This window comes from Zosterops lateralis (genome assembly GCF_965231275.1).
Source record: "Zosterops lateralis genome assembly, chromosome: 1".
NCBI classification, from domain to species: domain Eukaryota; kingdom Metazoa; phylum Chordata; class Aves; order Passeriformes; family Zosteropidae; genus Zosterops; species Zosterops lateralis.
This window is the reverse complement of record NC_139762.1, coordinates 10,873,797-10,882,322: the sequence shown is the minus strand read 5'-3', so window position 1 is coordinate 10,882,322 and position 8,526 is coordinate 10,873,797.

The following is an 8,526-nucleotide window of genomic DNA, read 5'->3' as shown; positions in this document are numbered from 1 at the left end:
ACACAAGTTACAAGACCAGTCAAACAAAGCCAGGTGGGTAAGGTCAAAATGCAATACACAACATTAACAAATCAGGTGAATTTGGGATGGAGTCCTAGGAGACCCACCAATCACTGTCAGACACCTCTCCTGAAGGTTCTGGGGTCTGGGGGATGATGGACATGTGGGGGAGAAATACAATGGGATGGGGGAAAATACAATAGGATGATCGAAACCCAGGGCAGAGGATTAGAGTTGTCTTGGCAACTCTTATCAACCTCTGATAAGCACAATCCAAGACAGGAACTTTACCTGGCTAGGGTTAAAGTCCAAATCACTTTAAACCTACAACTAAGAAACCTATGATACCATTTCAGCACCCCCACATTATATCTTAGAGGGTTGTTGGCCTCATTTAGACTGACTGTGAAGATGGTTGGAGGACGTTGTGGAAAGGCAACTGACAGGTTTGGGACCAGCCTGACAGGCAGGATGGTGGTACACAATGTGCTACTGCAAGAAGGTGGACAAGGGAGTGAAAGGTGGAATGAAGACCAAACGAGGAGGCAAAACTATGAGTGTGAACAAAGAAAACTTCTGTCCAGATGAGAGGATAATAGATACCACCACACAGATATGCTGAGGACATAGACAAAGATCAGAATCCTGCCAAACCTATAGGCTCTGATCTGTCAGTCCCCACCTTGTCCTGGCCCTTGCATTCCTGCAGAACTAGAGGAAGGGAGACTGGTAGAATTTTATACTTACTTTTTACTTATTTGTAGGTATTTTATACTTATTTTTCACAGGTGTGTACACCATTACAGCAGCACATTCATATTGCTCTAACACCTGTGATTAATTATTTTCACAGGCTCACAACTGGGTGGTTGGAAAAATAGATTCAATCAGCAAGGATGACTCTGCTGTTCTGGATGAGTCTTTTGAGGCAGCTGTTCCCATCATGTTTAAGCATTAAATACAGTGAGTGACATTCCTGAAGCTCCTTGCAAGGCAGCTGGGCAGTCACTGCAGTTAGGAGTTGAAAACATAAGGACTTTTATTCAGATGATGGTCAGAAGTTTATCAGGCAGCAATTCCATGGTGTTCTTATGCACTGCAGTATTTTATTTCATGTATCTGTCAACTCACATGTCACTGAATTCTAAAACTCTCTGTGGGCAACTTTTTATATTTGGATATAACTGTCTATCCTTGAAGCAACCTGGATAAAATATGTCCCTTTTCTTTCCTTCCTGCTGTTCATGATCTTATTCTCTGTTGGAGGCATTTTTAACAAAATGTTAAGCAATACTATTGCTACTATTAAAAACTGATAATTTTTTAGTGCTCTAATGCAAGCAGCTTTTGAGACAATCCCTGTGCTTTTGACAACATTTTGAAGGCGTCACAGTGATTGTTAACTAGTCCATTAGGGATGTTCTAGTTTTTAAAATATATTGATTTAAATTATGTATGTTAATGTACCTATCAACATTACAAATGTAGTTTGCAGCAAACTGCTTATAATATATGAATGATAAGCCATAAGTAATAACTGCAGCTGTAAATTAAATTACCTGATTAAGCTGCAAAGATGCACTCTAATTTGGAACAGAAAATTACTTTGAAGTGATTTCAGCAGCTGATAATTCTTTTAGAGTTGCAGAGTTTTATGAGCCATAGCCTTTTTCAAGTCAGGCATCAAACTTTCTGATGGATTTTGCCCACTAACATGGTTGGTTGAGTATTGCTATGCCTTTAATGCAATGGATGCAACAGACTGACAAAATAATGAGTGAGAATTATTTTAACAAAAAAATGAAAGTTCTTGAAATCAAATACATTAATTCTTTTCTGATAGAATGCGAATAACCTTGGGTTGGGTGTCAGCAAGGACAAAGCCCCTAGAAGAGCCTTAATTTTGAAAGACAGCAGAGACAGCATATAAAGAAGTTACAGGTCCTTTGGGATTTTTTTTTAAAAGGCACAAATAAATAATGTCATTGTAAAAGCCCCAAAACCTTCAGCAGAATTTAGTATGAGGCTCTGAAATACAAGCTGACCAGAAATGCAATTCTCACAACATGTCTTACATTGCTGGTACAGTAGATTAGATTCTGGATGAGTTTCAATAGATAGAATAACTGAAAATAACTTACCAAACATGGACTTCTGTACCCAAAAGCCGCTTCAATAGTTGCACATATCTAAGTGGAAAGGGATGAAGTTGTGGGAAAGTACTGGAGAACTTGTGTTCCAGGAGCAGTGGGCCTTTTCTATATATCCCAAGTACAGAGCCTGCCTTAGAAACACAGAGCAAAACCTGGGACTGGTAAGTCACACGTCACTGCTCAAGGCTCACTTGGAGCTCAGGGCAGTGGCAGCACTGCCATAAGGATCCACATCCATAAGGAGACTCTTCTCAAATCTTCTTGGCCTAAGGACATCCTAGACACTTGCTGGGGCACACAGATTCCTTGGGGATTGTTACACAGTGTGATAGTGGGGTTTGTAATTTGTGGACTTCTCCTTTTGGGTCACCATTAGCACACCCAAGGCAAGGGCACACCAGCAATGGTTCATCCATCTGGGCTGGATAAGCAATCACATTGCTCATTACAAAGTGACAACAAAAAGAGACTGATGAATGAAATATAAAAAAAATTCAACTTTAAGATTGGTGAGTACTTCCAGTTATCTGGGTGTATTTTTTTTTTTTAATCCATTATTTCTAAATGTCCCAGCTGTCTGAGGCTTGAGGTCCACCTCCTCCTTCTGAGTTCTTCCACTAGATCTCAGGTCATACATTTGTCGCTCTGAAAGCCAATTCCTAGGGTTGGTTGGTTTTTTCCTCTTTAAGAAATGCAAATGATGGGAGATAGTGTGATCAGGCATCACAGGATGATGAAGGGTTCAAAGTGTTTCAAGTAAATGGGACTTGTTTGATCTCTCAACCTGATATTACAAATCATTCAACAGCAAGATTTGTTTTTTTAATTATAGTTTGATTTCTCCTCTGCTAGGTCTGCTTGGGCAGAGATTTCTAAGATGTAGATACAGAGAAATATATATATATATATACACACACATGTTTATATTATTCAATTAACATTTATATTTAAAACCTCCATTGATTGATATAATTAGCTTGAGGCTAATTTCAACACACATCTATACATTCTTTATTTAAACAAGTGTCTTTGGAACTGATGCAATTTACTGGTATTCCCAGGCATGACTGTTACAGAAAACACCTTTGTAGCTGAAAGTGAGGCATTTAAGCCTAAATCATGCTCTAAATACAACTTACTTTAACATAGAGGTGAACATTTGGAAAAGTTTCTCTGTGAGAAAGTCAGAATAGACTTTTTTAAAATCAGATAAATAGACAGAGATACTATGAAAAGTAAGAATACTCCTACTTATTTCTTGGTTAAAATTTTCCTCTTCAGATTATACAAGATGTAGGACTTAGTTAGTGAACTGATCAGCCAGAAGGCTTGAAACAGAAGTATTTATTTACACAGTCTAATTATTTGGTGGAATATATTGCCACAAAATATTTTGGGGACAAAATAAAAATAGTTTTAAAAAGCTATTGGATGAATCATCAGGAAAAAAATTTCTCCCTTTATCTTAAGCACTGTGATCTGCTACCATCTGAGTCAGAAAACTCCTCTGCCACCAAAGAATTACCTTCCAGATTTCCAGAAGCTCGGAAGACACGCCATACTTGGAAAAAAAGTGTTATTGCATGTTCCTCTTGCTTCCCATTACTGTTTTTCCTTCAGCATTTGCTGTTGTCTCCTGTGGGTTGGGTAAGACCAACCTGTTGTCTGAATACGGCTGTTTTCATGCACGGATAGATTCTTCAGAAAGACCTTAAACTTCAGAGATCAGTAATGGCACTAAAGTAATTATGTTTTCTGGCTTTAAAGACATGGATGCAATGGTATGAAGAAATGCAGTATATTGTGAAATCCTTATCTTTGTAAAATATGAAAAGAATGCAAATCTGAACTTAAACAAATGCAAAATTCACTGAATATCTTTGAAGATTGTGGATAGGTAGTTTCAATTGGACCCCATGCAACACCCACATAATTAGTAATGAATTTGCTTAATGAATCAACCTTAAAGAACTGCCTTACAGAAATACTAAGTATTGCGCAAGTAAAGAAAAAGCCTTAGGGAATTTAGGGAATCTACAGTAATGTGGTGTCTAACCTATGTCCTGCATTCCACAGCACCAATGAAGGAATGTCCTTCTACTCAATGTGAATTTCATCATTTTGGGTGATTTAGTCTTTAAATGAGGCCCTTTGACACTGTCTCATAACATAAAAAATATCTGGGTATCTAAAGTAACCTAAGTAATCATTAATTTTCTAAGTGAAGGTTAGAAGGGCAGTTTCACATCCATTTTTTATTTTATCCTGTTTTTCTGGTATTAATCAGCCTGTCCTTTGGCTCAACTGCATGGGCATTAAGAGTATCTTATCACCATTGCAAATAAACAGAGCAATCAAGAAAAAAAAAATCTTTTCCACCTACCTCATATAAGCTCTGTGAGACAAAGACTTTTTTGGTCATTTATTAGTGCAATAGAACTTGACTCCCAAATGATTGATAAAAATTATCCTAGATGAGGAAAGTTTATTAAATTTTTCTCTTAATTCTTTGCCCTTAATGTATGGCATTAGAAATCTGGAGATCTGAATGCAGTCAGGGTAATGCACAACTCCATGTAACTCACTGTAAGGGTTCACTGTTTGACTCTGCTATTTATAAATTACAGCAAGTGTCTGATTGTGGACTTATGGATTGTTTTTAAGCCCCTGGAAGAATTCCTCTATCTCTCTAAACAACACTTTTTTACCCAGGTCTCATCTTCTCTCTCCCAAGAAGTATCAAGCAGATAAAAATGTGGCTTTTAAAATATGTGCCTAATGAATTGCTGTGTTATGCCTCTCTTTTTTTTTTTTTACAACAGAGAGAGAAAACATTGCAGTTGGAGTTAAAAGAAAGTTATGAAATCCCTAATGTGCAACAATTGTGGGGTGGATGAGTTGAATAGTTTTGCCTGGTCACAAGACAGAAAATGTAAAAGAGGAACAGCAGTGAAAAAATCAGCTGGTGGAGCAGAGCTTTTAGCTAAGAAAGACCTCTTAAGAACACTGTAGCACTTCAAGGCATGACTAAAAAGACTAATAATATAGTCTACCTGCTTTTTATTTACTGTATTGAACCTATTCAGCAACAACAGATTGTCTGACCTGTTGTATTTCAGACTCCTAAAAGTAAAACCCACTTGACATCTGGGAGAAAAGGGCAGCAAATATATCACAAAATTTAATGAAACCAAGGGAAACAAGGGTTCAACTAAAGGTGAAAAGTACTCATGTTTTAAATGTCAATGGATAGTATAGGCTATTACTGGATTGCTTTACTCCTACTTCTAATAGGGTATCATTGCAATTTTCAATTGCAATTGGGTTGCACCAGTGTAAAACTGGGAAACAGAGCCCTTAGGCTGCTTTAATTTATAATAGGATATAAATTATTTGGAGCTGAAATTCCATCAGTTTACTGGCACAGTGTTAAAAGGTTTAAGCTACATCCATGAAAAATACAGATTTTTCTAACTATGTGCAAATCTTAGTGCTTTTGAGTCTGTATTTAACACTACGTAAGTAACCAATATGAAGAAAAAAGCACAGATTTCCTTGTGCTCAAAATCAAGCCCATCAACGCTGTCAAACAATTTGACTCTTGTCTGCCTCCTTCCTCACAGCTGAGGAGGCTCAGAAACACAAACAAGCAACTATCTGTAAATAGAATATAATAGAACCTAATAATGGAAATACAGCTCATTAGCCAGTTCCCTGTCCTGGTACCTTCACAACTTTTCCTGGTTTGCATTTCATGACTGATGGCAACACTCTGGTTACGTCCTAAGTGAATTCTACATGAGTCTATCCCAACAGTCTTAGTAATCTAATGACACTTCAGTATTTGCTTTAGTCTTGCCAATTTCTACACCTAGAACAGACCTAGATGGACTTTCCAACTCCTCAGAAAAAAAGTTTCTATTTTTACCATTTAAATGTGTTCTGGTAAAAATATTCCAAGTTGCAGAATATTCCCTTCCTTTGGAGCCTACAAAGCACCCATATCCTTTAATATGATTTAATTAAATGACAGCTATACTTAATTAAGGCAAAATTGCATTGGGTGGGATGGTCACCTTCAGTAAAACTAAAGAGAAATATTCTGGGACTAAAGAAGAATCATTCTATTCCTTTTCTTCCAAGCTCTACTGCAAATATAGGCTGACAGGTTAATTGAAGCATCTCTAAACAGTTGAAAGAAATCAGCCATCTGATTTAAGAATTCTGTTCTTTGGTTAACGTACTATTCAGCTCCTGAAAAGTTGATTTTCCCATCTGTGAGATGACAAAATTGAATGAAAACAGCATTAATATTTATGTTCCAAATAGAAAAGGCTTTCAAAGCATGTTCATGAAGTGGAAAATAAAAGCAGAAGAAAACTTTCTGGCCTTTTGCAGGATTTGTTGGTTTAAGAGCAAGTAATCATATTTTATAGAAGTTATTAATATAGGTGAACTTTCATGTCATTTGAATGGTCTCTATTATGTGGATCAGTTAATTTCAAATACAGTTCATACTGTTATGAATATGTATTCCAAAATTGCCCACAGGTGGGGAAAAAAAACATTTACTGGGTCTGGTTGAAATGTTTTGTGATAGCAATGTTTATATCCTAATAAAGAGCATTGAACAGAATGTGTGTGCATGTGAACTCATACCAGAGGTACCAGTAAAAATTGATACGAAAATACGATTAACTTTTTTTTTCTTTTACAAGAGTCTCATTTCCAATTAATCATGTTGCCTTCTTATGAATAAAATCCAGTATCTTATGTAACTTGACAATCATTAGAAGTAGCGGATAGAAAATGTTTTGTTTGAAACAATTTCTTAAATCCTTATGCATGGAATTGCTTTCCTTGTACTGTGGCCTGCCAATACTTCCCACTTGGCTGATACATGCTCCAAAATGGTCATATCAAAATGTCCAACTGCTAAGGTTGCATGGCCTGCACTCTAATGATCTGCATTTACCCACTGAGAGCATGCAAAAAAGGGCAATTTTTTTTCCTTACATTATTCTAACAGGAACTGTCAGCCCAGGATACTTTTATTATTACTGATATTCTTACATTAGTTTCCAGTTCAAGAGAGAAAAATCCTTTAGGCAAGAAGCATAGGCCAGTGCAGGAATTGGCTCTCCAGGCAGCACAAGCATAAGATAATAAAATATTTGGACATTTGAATTCAAGCATACCTAACAACAGCTGCTAAAAAGCAGTGACAGGTACTTCTGCGCAAAGCCTGATACTATTCTTTGCTTTTTGCATACTGAAAAAGCCCACCATGACTGCACACAGCACAAGGCAGAAAATCCCAATCCTTTGCTTACAGGTTCCATGTACGGAATTAGGTACAGTAGAGAAAATTCAGGATGGGAAGCTCTGAAAGTGATGAAATTATATTGGATTTCTTTCAGAAGATTGATCTGGAAGGAAGGAGTGGTGGGATGTGTCTCTCTCACTTTGAGATGGAAAGAGTGAGATTTGGGTTTGATTTTTTTTATGACAGGTGTCAGTAGAGATGCTCTGATATCTTACTAAAGAAACTAACTGCCCTTTCTTTATCTGGATTACTAAAGTTATTCTTATTTAACCTGCAATGTATATTATTGCCAGCAATGAATATAAGAAGTGTCGCTTGTGTTTATGGGCATTAAAAGAAAGTTTGTGGCTAATCAAGGAACTAGGATTTGCAAAAATGGTCTCTGAAATATTAATTTCTCCAGCAGTTCTTTGGGGTCTCTGGATTTGTGCAATGGACAATAACAGACTCACTGCCGAAGTGGTGGATGTTGTTTTCATAAGGAACTCATTTTTTACTGCTGTGACTTGGCACCATCATGTGGCCACTTAGAGTTTTCTCAACTTTAGTAAAAAATTTACATAGAAAAATGTTTGCAAGTAATTAATTTAAACTTAGAAATATTTCAATCTATTTTAGAAGAAGAAGGTACATACCTTAAATATATCCGTTCATTAAATACTGAATACATTGTCTGTTAATTGTCCTTTTTTTTACCAAACCTGAGCTTGTTTGATCAAGTTTTTTAAACCAGCTTTTTTTAAGTTATGAAAGATATTTTCAGTGCGTCATCTTGGTCTAACCCTTATCAGTAGTGTACAAAAATTAGTATCATATTATAGACAGCTGTCCTCTTCCTCACTAGAAGAGCTTTGGAAATTATTTGCAGAATTAAGCAGGTAAGTATTTTCTGGTTTACATCAGAAATCCCAATGGATTTAGAATTTCAGCAAATCTCCCAGGCATATTTGTTCACCTAGTTCAATCCAAACAGGGAGTATACATCTCAGAACTTGAGTTAGTCAAGCATTCCTTTTGCACAGTTTCAGGGTGAAAATCAGAAATAGA